At 43.4% G+C, this 14,791-nt stretch overlaps 1 protein-coding gene and 1 pseudogene across 1 annotated transcript in view; one reads left to right on the plus strand and one right to left on the minus strand.

The window, feature by feature from the left end:
• Nucleotides 1–6,466, minus strand: part of LOC129058909 (protein FAM91A1-like) — a 66,925-nt pseudogene extending 60,459 nt beyond the window's left edge.
• The window catches only part of LOC100447686 (neuroblastoma breakpoint family member 12), a 2,265,351-nt gene that overhangs the window by 165,820 nt on the left and 2,084,740 nt on the right, over nt 1–14,791 (plus strand).

Below are 14,791 nucleotides of genomic sequence, written 5' to 3' on the forward strand. Positions count from 1 at the left end.
TTTTAGAGATAGGGTCTTGCTATGTTGCCCAGGTTGCCCCCAGGAGCTCCAACTTCTGGGCTCAAGAGATTTGCCTGTCTTGGCCTCCCAAAGTGCTGGATTTCAGGTGTGAACCACTGCACCTGGCCTAACAAACTTTCTATACATGTGCCCATGATATTCTTTTCTTTCTTTTTTTTTTGAGACACAGTCTTGCTCTGTCACCCAGGCTGGAGTGCAGTGGAGTGATAGCTTACAAGCCTGCACCACCAAGCCTGGCTAATTTGTGTATTTTTAGAACAGACAAGGTTTCATCTTGTTGGCCAAGCTGGTCTCAAACTCCTGACCAGCCTCCCAACATGCTGGTGTTACAGTCATGAGCCACCATGCCCGGCCATGTGCCAATGATATTCTAATATGGGGACAAGTGCCTTTCCAGCTTAAGTAAGGGGGAGATAAAACAGAAGGACATTACACACAGATATTCAGCTGCATAGGATGGACAGCTAAACTTCTAAGACATGTTATTTTATTTTTTGAGACAGAGTCTTGCTCTGTTACCCAGGTTGCAGTGCAGTGGCATGATCATAGTTCACTGTAAGCCTCAGCCTCCTGGGCTCAAGTGATCCTCCCGCCTCTGTCTCCCAAAGTGCTGGGATTACCAGCCTGAACCACTGCACCTGGCTGAGATATTTTAAAGTCCTCCAACATCTGTAATTGTTTCTTTTTATTTTATTATATATAATAAAATATATACATATTTTTATTATAATTATATGATAATAAATATATAAAATTATATATTATGTATAATAAAATATAGTATATATTTTTATTATATATGTTTATTTAAAAATATACATGTGTTTTTTAGAGATGAGGTCTCACTATTTTGCCCAGGCTGGTCTCGAACCCCTGAGCTCAAGTGGTACTCCCATCTTGGCCTCCCAGAGTGCTGGGATTATATGTGTGAGCCACCGTGCCTGGCCCTGTTTCTTTTTCAAACTTAATTTATTTATTTAGAGACATGGTCTTACTCTGTCATCCAGGCTGGAGTGCAGTGGTGTAATCATGGTTCACTGCAGCTGAACCTCCCCAGGCTCAGCTGATCCTTCCACCGCAGCCTCCTGAGTAGCTGGGACTACTAGCATACATCACCATGCCTGGCTAAATTCTGTATTTTTTGTACAGAGTTACATCATGTTGCCCAGGCTACTCTCCAACTTGTGAGCTCAAGTGATCCGCCCACCTGAGCCTCCCAAAGTGTTGATATTACAGGCATGAGCCATTGTGCCCAGCCTGTAACTGTTTCCTGTAGTGACCAAGTCACATTGGTCCGGTGAAGACAGGTCATAGTGACCTCTTTGATAGCTTTCTGCCAAGTTGCTTATCCAAAGGGAGCAAAATCACAGTGGTCCCAGTCATTTTTTTCTCCTCCCCTCTCCTCTTTTCTTTATAAATGTTGATTTTACTTTTATTTGATGAACACAATCTAATGCCAGTTTCCCTTCTATATTAATGGAGAATGAGCATGCAGACAAGTGTCTCTGTATTATTCCTCGACTGATTTCTTTCAGAGGCTATGTCCATGAAAATTAATCCATCTGACACCCATCATTGGAGCCAACAGAATCCTGCACCTAACAGGCCCCTGGTGCAGACCTGGATCCTTAGAGCCATTGGTTCTTGTTCCCTCGATTCTTGTTTTCATGAGCAGAAATTGAGCTGTTTTGCTTTTATATACTAAGTATGGTCATTGGGCAAGCCCTTCCTTTCTCTGTCTCCCTCTCTCTCTTTCTTGCATCATCATTTTCTGCCATCAGTGGCATCAGTGTGGGTTTCTGGTTTTGATGTTATGAAGTGAATTTCTGGGGACAATCTCTGGTGGGTGGTGTTTGACAAGGATCCAGTCCCTGTTTGGTGATACATGACAGCTAATCTAGTCTGTGAGTCTTTTTTGATTGTCTATTAATTGTCCTGAGGATAATGGTATTTCTTGATATTTGAGACTGCAGCAATCAGAAGTTGCTCATATCTTGTCTTTCCAATGTTTGTTAACAATTTTTTGGGCCCAATAGCTGTCAATATCTGCAAGAGTGGCATCTCTATTATAAGGAAGATCTTACTACTCAATGCCCCACCCACTCCCGCCACCTAACTTCATTCCATAGGAGCTCTTGGCTTTAACAAATTACTATACCTAAAAGAATCTTAGTACAGAAAGAAAACTAAGTCTGTGGCAGGTAAGGAGCAGTTTTCTTTGATTTGTATACTCAGGTTTCTACTAGCTAAAAAACTCTAACCAGCTGAAATACATGTCCTTTAAGGATTAAGTTTAAATCACACTACAGAAAGGGGAAAAGAGATTTATATGATCACAAATAAGCAATTGAGTCAGCAATATAAGCACTTCTCACAACTATACAAATCAAAAATTTTTTTTGCTTAAGACAGAGTCACGCTCTGTCACCAAGGCTGGAGTGCAGTGGCACTATCTTGGCTCACTGCAGCCTTGGCCTCCCAGGTTCAAGTGATTCTTGTGCATCAGCCTCCTGAGTAGCTGGGATTACAGGCGTGTGACACCATGCCTGGCTAATTTTTGTATTTTTAGTAGAGATGAGGTTTCGCCTTGTTGGCCAGGTTGGCCTCGAACTCCTGAACTCAAGTGATCTGCCCACCTTGGCCTCCCAAAGTGCTAGGATTGCAGGCATAAGCCACTGCGCCTGACCACAAATCAAATTTAATAATCTCCGGAACATCAAGGAAGTTCAGCTCTTAATGAAAATGGATGAAAAGAAATGATTTACTCACTTTTATACGCTCTGGAAAAAGAATGCCCTGCCAGACTCAAAAGGGTATCACAGAATCACTCAGATTTTCAGCAGTGAGGGTTTTCCAAGGATCTAATGATGTTCCTTTTTTCAGTTTGTTTCGCTCACTGATAAGCCTTGTTAATAAATACCATTGCATCTGTTTTCACTTTAAACGATTGTACTTAACACAATTATTTGCTTTCGAATGCCCCCTAGATTGATGGAAAGAAATTTTCTGATTTATAAATATATTTTCTTATGAAACCAATTGGCATACTCTTCCAGTGGAGTGAATAGATAAATTAAGTCTCTAAAACTTTAAAGAGATTACTGCCCCAATTATCTTAAGGACAGTAATAATTATGTATATAAAATTAAAGTATGAAAATTAAGCAGGGTGTGGTGGCTCACACCTGTAATCTTAGCATTTTAGGCAGCTGAGGAGAGAAGAAGGATTGAAGCCAGGAGTTTGATACCAGCCTGAGAAATATGGTGAGACCCCTGTCTCTACAAATTTTTAAAAATGAGCTGATTTTTAAAAACTAGCCAGCACAGTCGCTCACATCTGTAGTCCCAGCTGCTTGGGAGGCTGAGGCAGGAGGATCGCTTGAGCCCAGGAGATCCAGGCTGCAGTGAACTATGATTGTACCACCACACTCCAGCCTGGGTGACAGAGTAAGACCTCAACTCAAAATAAAATAAAATAAAGAATAATTTCTTGACTTTTTTTTTTTCTGCAATGCCAGGCTGGTTGACTCACACCTATAATCCCAGAAAATCAGGAGGCTGACATGGGAGGACTGCTTTAGGCAAGGAGTTGGAGAGCAGCCTGGGCAACAGGGCAAGATGCCATCTCTAAAAAATTAAAAGGCAGGCTGAGCTGGGAGGACTGCCTGAGCCCAGAGTTCCAGGTTGGTCAGCTGTGGTTGCACCAGTGCACTATCACCTGGATGACAGAACAAGACACTGTCTATTACATTTTTTAATTCTACTTATGCTTTAAATGTGATGTTTCATTAGGGAAAAATTTTCTTGTTGAATTTGTAACATGAAAAAATAATAGATTACCTGTAGATTAAATTAATGGTATTGGCTGGGCATGGTGGCTCACACCTGTAATCCTAGCACTTTGGGAGGCCGAGGCAGATGGATCATCTGAGGTCAGGAGTTCGAGACCAGCCTGGCCAACATGGTGAAACCCCGTCTCTACTAAAATACAAAAATTAGCCAGGCATGGTGCTTAGCGCCTGTAATCCCAGCTACTTGGGAGACTGAGGCATGAGAATCGCTTGATCCCTGGAGGTGGAGGTTGCAGTGAGCAGAGATGATGCCACTTCACTTTATGGGTGGCACAGTAAGTGAGAGTGTGTCTCCAATAAAAAAAAAAAAAAAGAAAAGAAAAGAACTTTTTCATGTGAGGAAAATGAGTGCTTTCAACTTAGCATGCCCAGAGCTAGGCATTAAAATGAGACAGCAACCACGTCCTACTTCCTGCTTTCTAAAATTTTTTAAGTTGAAAAAAATTTTTTTTATTGTATTGAGATGGAGTCTCACTCTGTTGCCCAGGCTGGAGTGCAGTGGCAGGATCTTGTTCCACTGCAACCTCCTCCAGTCGGGTTCAAGCAATTCTCCTGCCACAGCCTCCTGAGTTGCTGGGACTAAAGGCGTGAACCACCATGCTCCCCTATTTTTTTTTTTTTTTGTATTTTTAGTAGAGACAGGGTTTCATCATGTTGGCCAGGCTGGTCTCAAACTCCTAACCTAAGGTGATCCGCCCAACTTGGCCTCCCAAAATGTGATTTATAGGTGTGAGCCACCACCACCGGCCACTTCCCCATTTTTGAGTTATGTATTCATCCACTGAAACTGCTTGCTATTGCCACAGTTAGCTATAAAGTAACCTAATCATGTGCACTGGACACCATCTCTCACTCCCTGTAGCTGAACAATGTATAGCTAATCCCTAATCAATGTTATTTCTGTAAACCACTGGGAGTTCCTGACAAGCAACTTTCTACCAGCCAACTCCCTGTCTCTCATTTTGGTCTTTATAAACCTGCTTGTAACAAAGGCCAAACAGAACCCATATCCAGGATTGCTTGACTCTGAGCCTTCTGGGCAACTATCCTCACACTGGCTCAAACAAAATCTTTAAATCATATTTTGTGCTTAAGCCCCTTCCTTCTAGGTCGACGTTTTTGGCCCTGGGAGCAGGATTCAGAGCAACTTATCTCTGACCATCTGACTGTCCTCTCAAAGGCCTCCAGGGTGGCTACATAGTAGTAAGAATTTTATTGGTGAGATCAGTTTGCAGTCCAGGAAGAGACAGTCTCTGGTGTGTGTCTTTGAAGAGGTGCTTTCTCTTCAGAGAGAGAGAGAGAGAGGACAGGTTGGTTTTTGTGCCTCACAGGGTGTGTATCACACAATAGAGTCATACATATTCAGCAGGTTTGGGGAAACATCATTTCTGAGGGGTATTGAGCTCATGTGCAACGGGTAAACATATGTAACATGCACCCCATCTTTACATTGGGAAGGGATTTTAGCATTAAAATGAGGTGGAAATTGGCTGTTTATGTCAAAAGGTGAACTACTGGACACGAAGTCGGTTTGTGTGCAGTCCCTGTAACATGGCTGAAACTGGCTTGATATCTGCAGTTGCTTATCAGGAAAGAATGGAAGGGCACTCCTCTGTCCCATCAGAGGTCTAGTGATCTGGGTTGTAAATCCAGTTGAGAAGGGCTGGGAAGATTTTGACAATTTGCTTCCTAGCTCCTATTGTTAAGGAGTTTAGCAAGAGTGTGGTTTTTCCTGTAGCCATAGGAATTCAGGAAATTGCCATGCCAGATGAGCCCTGAACCCTTGATCTGTAGCTAACTTTTGTTTTCTTAACCTTACAGTCTGTCTTAGTCTATAAGGGGGCATGTATTTTCATCTCTCAGATCACACCACATTCCTCCTGGACTGGGTGCCTGGCCAGCTCTGAAGCCCTTGAGTTTGGACTCTGAGAGAAACAGTTGAGCAGTAGTAAGTGGTGAATCCTCCTGAAATCTGGACCTTCCCACTCTTTGGTTGAAGGCCTGGAGTTTGCTTGAGTGTCCTTTCCAGCTCTCCCTTTCTAGAATGGAGGTTTTCTGTCTTTACCCTGTGGGTAAGAGGTTTGAGTTTCAGGGGGAAATAACTGCCTTTTCCACCTCTGCATCAGGACAGAAGGTTTGGGTCATAGTCAGGCAAAGAGCTCTCCAGAGAGCTTCTGCCTTTCCTGCCTCTGTTCCTCAGCAGGAAGATCTGGGTCAAGGTATTGGCAGGTAGGCCCTGGTGGTTTCATTTTATGTAGCATGTTGTTTTGAACATTTGGACTTAGCTTTTCATTTGTGACTAGTTCCTGTTCTTAACTGGAAAGTGCATGGAGGTGTGTTCCCCTGCCCTGAAGAAAAGAAGTGATCTGCTCCCACTGACCCATTTAGGTGCTCCAAGTGATCGGGGATGTTGCAGAGGTGTCGGGGTCATTACTTACCATGTGAAGGTGGCCTCATAGGGCACTCCCCATCAGAAGAACATCTTTATGAACCCCCTTTCCTGCTCTTCTGGGAGGGTATGTGTGGGACGAGTCCCCCATAGCACATGCACTCTGTGGCCACCTGGTGGTTAGAAACAGTGGGAACCACTGAGACAGCGATACACAACTCTGGTGTTATCTGTAGGAGTGACTTCATAAGCACCACACTGTGACCCAAAACACATCGCAGGCCTTGGTCATCTGAAAAGCTCCTGAATTATGGGAAATCAAGCTTCAAAATTTAGCACACTGTGAAGAAACAACCACCTTTAGAAACATCAGCTGGGTTTATGTATAACACTTATGAAGCATCCTCTTGTAAATATCCAAGAAACTGGACCCACCTAACCAGGAAAACTCATAAGCAGAATGAAGAAAATGGGGATATTTTGAAATGCTTAAAATAATTTATTAGTATGCACAATTGGAAAAATTTGGTTTTAGAACCAAATTAAGTGGGAGACTTACTTCCAATGATACCTAGAAATTTCTAAAAGAACTGAGAAAATTGCCTCCAGTGAGGAAGTAAGCTGAAGGAGGTAAACTGACACGTTTTCTGAATTGAGAAATATTGAGGAGGCTTTGTCTCTTTCGCCTCCAACTGCTTCTTCTCCTCCTGCCCCTGCACCTGCATAGTCTCCCTTATCTGAGCCCTCCGGTCCTGCCTTGCCTCTTCTTCCATCACCATCACCTGAGGAAAGTCCCCAGGGCTCTGGCCCCTTCCCTGAAACTTCTGTTCTGACAGCTGCTTTCAAGGTAAAACCCACAGGAAGAAGGGAGCCTACCATTCTGTATACTGCTTCACCAAAATGTGAATTAAGAATATTATAAAAGACTTCCCTGGGCCGGGCGCAGTGGCTCATGCCTGTAATCCCAGCACGTTGGGAGGACTAGGCAGGTGGATCACGACGAGGTCAGGAGTTTGAGACCAGCCTGGACAACATGGTGAAACCCGGTCTATACTAAAAATACAATAATTAGCCAGTCATGGTGGTACATGACTACAATCCCAGCAACTCGGGAGGCTGATGCAGGAGAATCGCTTTAACTCAGGAAGTGGAGGTTGCAGTTAGCCAAGATTGCACCATTGCACTCCAGCCTGGGTGACAGAGCAAGGCTTTGTATCAAAATAAATAAATAAATAAATAAATAAATAAATAAATAAAAAGACTTCCCTGATCGAAATTTAAATCAATTTTCCCCTTCTAATTCTAAAGCAGCCTCCAAGATCCTATAGGGTTTGGGAGAAAATTTGACTTAATTGTCCAAACTTTTGAGCCCGAATATTCTGATTTTTATCAATTAATTCACATGTGGTGTAAGAAGGCAGGGCCACTAAATGGTTGAAAAGGGTGAATTGGAATAATTCTTTAGAGGATTTTTAAAAACAGACTAAAGCAGACAATGAAAGTGTCTGCATTTTGGCCAAATACCTCCATGTTGCCATTCCCCAGGTTGTTCCCAAAAATGTAGATTGGAGAATTCAGCAATGAACTTAAAAGGCCAAGCAAATCTGCCATTGATATTTTAAATGGCTGAGATTTATTTATTGATTAATTGAGACAGGGTCTCACTCTGTCACCCAGGCTGGAGTGCAGTGGCTCCATCATGGCCCACCACATCCTCAACCTCTCAGCTCTAGCAATCCTCCCACCTCAGCCTCCCGAGTAGCTGGGACCACAGGTGCATGCCACAACACCCAGCTAATTCTTTGAGTTTTTTGTAGAGAGGACATCTCATTGTGTTTTCCAGGCTGGACCTGAATGAACTCCTGGGCTCAAGCAATCCTTCCACCTCAGCCTAACATTTACACTGATGGCAGAGATGCATTTGGAGTAGGTGATGATTTTGGAATGCTTTAGAAGCAACATAGGTATCTGATTTCATCAGGTCAAGCCATCAAAAATGACCAATAAATCCCTGACCTCTTAGAAGCAATTTGAAGACCCAAATTTTGGCCATCATCAAAATTCCTGGTCATTCAAAATTAGATATTCTGGAGAGCAAGGAAAATCATTTTGCTGATGCTGCAGCTAAGAATGCAGCTCTGAAGGTGACATCAGACACAGAACTTCTCGAAATGACCTTGCTGACTTATGACCCATTGAACACTTCATTAGAAGTACAAGTGGGCTGGGCATGGTGGCTCACGCCTGTAATCCCAGCACTTTGGGAGGCCAAGGCTGGCGGATCACCTGAGGTCAGGAGTTTGAGACCAGACTGGCCAACATGGTGAAATCCTGTCTCTACTAAAAACACAAAAATTAGCTGGTGTGGTGACACACGTCTATAATCCCTACTACTTGGGAGGCAGAGGCATGAGAATTGCTTGAACCTGGGAGGCGGAGGTTGCAGTGAGGCGAGACTGCACCACTGCACTCCAGCCTGGGTGACAGAGCAAGACTCTGGCAAAAAAAAAAAAAAAAAAAAAAAAAAAGGAGCATAAGTTGGAGCTCCCAAGCAGGAGAGGGATCTCTGGAAGGATAAGGGAACAAGTTTCTTCCAGAAACAGGCATATGGTATGGGCCCAATGATATACTGATCTACCCCTTAGGCTTCAATTACCCTTTTACAGTACTTCATAAGCTGACTCATTGGAATTCAGACAAAATGTTAGCATGGGGAAAGCAATGGTATTGAAAATCATTGCCTATGATTGCAGAAAATGTTTAGTCTTGCTATACTGTCTGTCCCAAACATAACCCTGGAAAACCCCTTCATGGGTCACAGGGACATTTTGCCTTTAGGACCCTTCAAGACATGGAAGTTAGACTTTATCCAGCTGTCTCCATCTCAGGGTCACAGATACTTTCTGGTGCTAATTTGTACACGCTCACTGGGGTGAGCATTTCCATGTCAATGAGCCACAGCCCAAGTAGTAGGTAGATTGTGATTAGAAAACGTAATTCCTCATGGGGAGTGCCATCTGAACTCCATAGCAACCGAGGAACACACTTCATTGCTCAGGTAATTTGATCCATTTGTAACATTGTTGCCTATGTCCCAACATTTCCATTGTGCCTATCACCCCTAATCCTCTGGGCTGATGGAATGCACTAATGATACAATAAAAACTCAATTGGCAAAGCTAACAGAAGTTTTTAACCTTTCTTAGCCAAGGATCTCCCACTGGTTCAGGAAAATGTCCACACTCTGTCTCTTTGAAATAATAACAGGAAGACCCACGCAGTGGTTAGATGAAGGCACTTATGGATCTGCACTTCTTAAAGGTGACATTCTCCATTACTGCTAAGATCTCACAAAACTTACTAAGAACTATACATTAACAAAGGATTCCATTCATAATGAACTCCTGGGAGATGAAAATATCAAAAATCTTGGCCTATAACCTGGAGATGTTGTTGTTTACTGGAAACAACATCAAATAAAATATTCTCCCCAAGACTGTTGGAAGGGACCACATCAGCTATTATTATCATTTTATATTATTTTTTTGAGATGGGATCCCATTCTATTCCCCAAGCCAGAATGCAGTAGCACAATCATGACTCATTGTAGCCTTGAACTCCTGGGCTCAAGCCATCCTTCTGCCTCAACCTTCCAAATAGTTGGGACCACAGGCATGGGCCACTGCACCTGACTCACAACAGGTATTACTGACCAATCTGTGCCAGTAAACTTAAGGGCGTCGACACGTGGATTCATGTTTCTCTTGTAAAAGGCAACCCTACCAGATTGGACATCTGTCAGTGGAGATTTTCACTTAGAGGTAACTCGAAATCTTCCTGACAGAGATGGCAAGTAGCTGACATCTGGTGTAGTCCACTTTCACCCAAGATACTGGCCTGTATAATCAGTTACAATTCCAGTGCTGACTGCACCTGAGAGAGTTAGTCTCTTTTTTTGTTGACTGGAATACATACACCATTAGGGCTCCTTTAAGTTGTAGGGGTTGTCTCTTGGTGGTTTTGGTAAAATCACCCTATATGCATATTATCTTAAGATATGACATACTAGTCCTGTTGCATGTATGTGTATATACATATACATATATACATAGCAGAATGCCTGTGATCAGATTTCTGTTTTACTGTCCCTAATTAATTTGATTACAGCAGGGAGGGATAATTCTCTGATCAGAATCTCACAAACCATTACCTCTGTGGGAAATTTGACAAAGTTCCAGGTTTGCCACTCAAAACCACAAACCACTTTTGACCATAATGACCCGTTGGTACATCCTGTGCTAAATTTCACCTGTATTCCTCCTGATTGCACTGACGATGCAACTCGGGGTCATATCATGCAAAGCCTGTTTATTGAATCTGTGTGACTCACCCTAATCTTCCTGCCCCATGTCTCAGTTTAGCCCATCATAATCGTATTGTCAAAATAACTGCCTGTAATCCCAGCACTTTGGGAGGCCAAGGCAGGAGGATCACTTGAGCACAGGGGTTTGAGACTAGCCTGGGCAAAATGGTGAAACACTGACTCTATAAAATATATACAAATTAGCTGGGTGTGGTGGTGCCCACCTGTAGTCCAGCTACTCAGGAGCATGAGGTGAGAGGATGACTTGAGCTCAGGAGTTCAAGCCTGCAGCGAACCCTGATGACACCACTGCACTCCAGCCTGGGCAACAGAGTGAGACCCTGTCTCAAAAAATAAATAAATAAGCTGGGTGTGGTGATGTTTGCCTGTAGTCCCAGCTGCTTGGGAGGATGAGCCATTGAGCCTTGGAGGTCAAGAGGTCAAGGCTGTACTGAACTGTGATCTTGCCACTGAATTCCTGCCTGGGAGACAGAGTCCTTGTCTTAAAAAGTAATTATAATAAAAATAAAAAGTACAAAACCAACCAAACAAAAAATTGTTGCTTCACTCTGAAATAACAGTGGTAAACACCATGATGCCACTGGAAAGTTAAAAGAAAAACACTCCCTCCTGCTATCAGGATCCAACCTGCCCTCTTGCTCTAAATTTCTGACCCACGGTTTAAATGCCCAAAAGCTGATGTACTCAAATTATAGTGCACTTACCTGTACGGCATTTATTTTTGTCTCTTGAAAAGATCACCATCCATGGCCCTATAAATGTCTAAGGGCATGGAATGATGAAGTGCAATGTCATTATTGTATGTATTTCTCATCGTTTTACTTCTGGGAAAACTAATTTCATGATATTCTGAAGAGCAAAGATGATTCAACAAGTGACAGCAGCTGTAGACTTAACTGAGGCCCCTCTCTCTCTCTTTTTCTTTTTTTGCCACTCTATGATGCCCTTTTTTTTTTTTCCTTTTTTTTTTAAGACCAAGTCTCACTCTGTCACCCAGGCTGGAGTGCAGTGGTGTGATCTTAGCTCAGTGCAGCCTCGAACTCCCAGGCTCAAGCAGTCCTCCTACCTCAGCCTCCTGAATAGCTGGAACTAAGGTGTGTGCCACTACACCTGGCTAACTTTGTATTTTTTGTAGAGATGGGGTTTTGCCATGTTGCCCAGGCTGGTTTTGAACTCCTGGACTCAGGCAATCCACCTATCTTGGCCTCCTGAAGTGCTGGGATTACAGGTGTGAGCCACCATGCCTGATTGTAATGCCCTTTCAACTGGACTTTTGGGTATTCTTAAAAATTCCTCAGTGAGGTGGCTTCTTTCCTCCCCTGTCCCCTGCCTGGGACAGGACTATCCAGGAATGAGCCTTTCTGGCAAAGAAGGACACCTTGACTGAGCTTTTGATCATCGATACTTTCAAGAAGAAAGATTAAAAAAATGTTTTATCTGAGGAATGTGAGCCCTTTCAAATGATCAGGCCCAGAGAGAGGTTAAATCAAGACAGCAACCACTTTCCACTCCTTCCTTTTGAGCTGTGCTGAGCTATGTATTCATCTGTTGAAACTGCTTGCTATTGCCTCAAGTAGCTGTAAATTAACCTAACAATGCCACACCAATCCCTATACCCCCATACCCTATAACTTAACAACATATAGCCAATCACCAAGCAATGTTATTTCTGTAAACCAATGAGAATTCCTGACAGGTACCTATCAGCCCACTGTCTGTCCCTGCTTTTGACCTTTAAAAACCTGCTTGTGGGCAGGGTGCGATGGCTCACGCCTATAATCCCAGCACTTTGGGAGGCTGAGGCAGGCGGATCATGAGGTCAGGAGATCCAGACCATCCTGGCTAACACGGTGAAACCCCATCTCTACTAAAAAAAATACAAAAAAAATTAGCTGGGCGTGGTGGCGGGTGCCTGTAATCCCAGCTACTAGGGAGGCTGAGGCAGGAGAATGGTGAGAACCCGGGAGGAGGAGCAGAGTTCATGCCACTGCAGTCCAGCCTGGGTGACAGAGCGAGACTCCGTCTCAAAATAAATAAACGAATAAATAAAAAATAAAAAATAAAAACCTGCTTGTGACAAAGGCCAAAGGGAGCTCAGATCCAAGGTTCCTTTGTGTGAGTCTTCCAGGCAGCTGTCTTCACGTTGGCTCAAGTAAACTCTTAAATTATATTTTGTGCTTCAGCCTCCTTCTTTTAGGTCAACGTGTTCAACAACAGTAGAATAAATAAATAAGTTAATGTATATTCCTACAAAGGAATACACGTAGAAACAAATAACCATATGAATAACATGAAAAATTCATAGACATAAGACTGAGTGAAAGAAGTCAGACCTATGCCTCTGCTTCTGAAATCACCTTTGCAAACATTACAATTGGGACAATTATCACAGAAAGAGATCTGACCTAACTGATTCCATCTTGTTTCTAACGTCCAAGCTGTCCTTGTTGATTGCTGGGCACAGGCCGAAATAACTTTGGGAGAAAATTAGTTTATGGTTTAGCTGTGAAACAAAGATGATAATATCCCTTTCCCAAAGCAAACCCCCTTCCTTCCTGGGGACTAGACTGCCTTTGCAGGACTAACAGATTAGCCACGAGATTAGAAATTATGGTTTAGGAGTCATGTAGCCTCTGGCTGCAAGATTCTAAACCTCCCTAAATTGTTCCTGGAGATCACATCGTTATTGGAAAACCTAAGATCAGTGCTTGAGATATTTTGCTGACCCTGCACTCAGTGGATCAGCTGGCACCAGCTAGACTGATAACCTGGCTCATCTGGTCTTGTGGCCCCTACACAGGAACTGACCCAGCGCAAGACTACAGCTTCAGCTCCCTGTGATTTCATCTCCGACCTGGCCAATCAGAACTCGCAACTCACCGGCCCCCAACCACAAAATTACAGCTCTTTATTGCAATTCACTTGTGTCGAAAAATTGGCTCTGTCTAGGCAGCAGGCAAGGTGTACCTGTTTGGCAGTAACACTCCCCCCAAAACCCACTACAGACTGTATGACTCCGCTTATATGAAAGTAAAGGGCAGGAAAAACTTGCCTGATAGATTTGCAGAGATGGGAGTGGAAACCATTAATAAGTCTCTGGAATATTGCCAGAGTTTGGTGTCGTAGTCTACATACTAAAAGTAATCAGTTAAACACCTGAAATAAAATTTCCCCCAAATATTTTTGCCAAATTTGGATGACTTCGTTTCTGTCTTCTTTGCAGCATATAAAGTATTAACATGAGGTAAGCGCTAAGGTCTAGAGAAGGCAGTGAAGAGATGACAAAATGACTCCAGCACCATGCCTGGGTGTCCAGTGTGCTCTGCTGGGGCAGCACATTTTTGTACATTGCTGTATTTGAAAAAAACCCTACAAGATTCATGAAACTGGACAGCTGTCTTTATAATACTCCTAGTGATAAAACAAGTAAGGATGACTGGTTTGCAGTCATCTGAGCAGCCTCTCTAGTTTCATAGATACGGTTTCTCTGATATTGAACGACTTCCAATGTCAAGCACAATGCTACATCACAAGGATAACCGTATGTGAAAAGAACCAGTTTTCTTTGTAATCCTAAACTTTCTACTTTGCGCATTAAAAGCCATTATTCGAAGAAGAGCGCACAGGCCTTTGTGAGCCTGTTTATCACAAGCTAACTAGCGCGAAGACTGCATAGCTCTTTCTACATAAGGCTGCTGTTTGCAGAAATTTGGTCCATGGTCTCCAGTCTCTTAGGGTCTCACACTCTGTGAAAATCTTCGTGTTTTTCTCTAGCCCCCAGAGTCACCTTTTACACAGTGTCTGCTTCTAACCGCAGTCCCCACAGGAGTTTGTAGGATTTCTGTGCCAGCGGTGAAAGTGTTCTCACCTCATAGAGCAAGGTAGAAACTATGCAGACAGGCGCTGTTCTTTGGGATAAAAGCAGGGCCTTTGGGGCTCTTTCTTAGTGTCGCCGTTCGGTTGTAGACACAACAGGCTTGCTTTGTATAGGAGAACGGCTCTGCCGGCGCCCAGGTGTCCTAACGCGTATTCATCGAGGCCTGCAGGTCGGAACCGCAGTCTCACTTGTCTTGGCGGAAATGCGCTGCGGTCCTCCCTGAACTACAAGAGCAGGAGAATTCCACTACAGAAGAAAATCCCAGGCCTA

Source organism: Pongo abelii, chromosome 1 (genome assembly GCF_028885655.2).
Source record: "Pongo abelii isolate AG06213 chromosome 1, NHGRI_mPonAbe1-v2.0_pri, whole genome shotgun sequence".
Taxonomy (NCBI): domain Eukaryota; kingdom Metazoa; phylum Chordata; class Mammalia; order Primates; family Hominidae; genus Pongo; species Pongo abelii.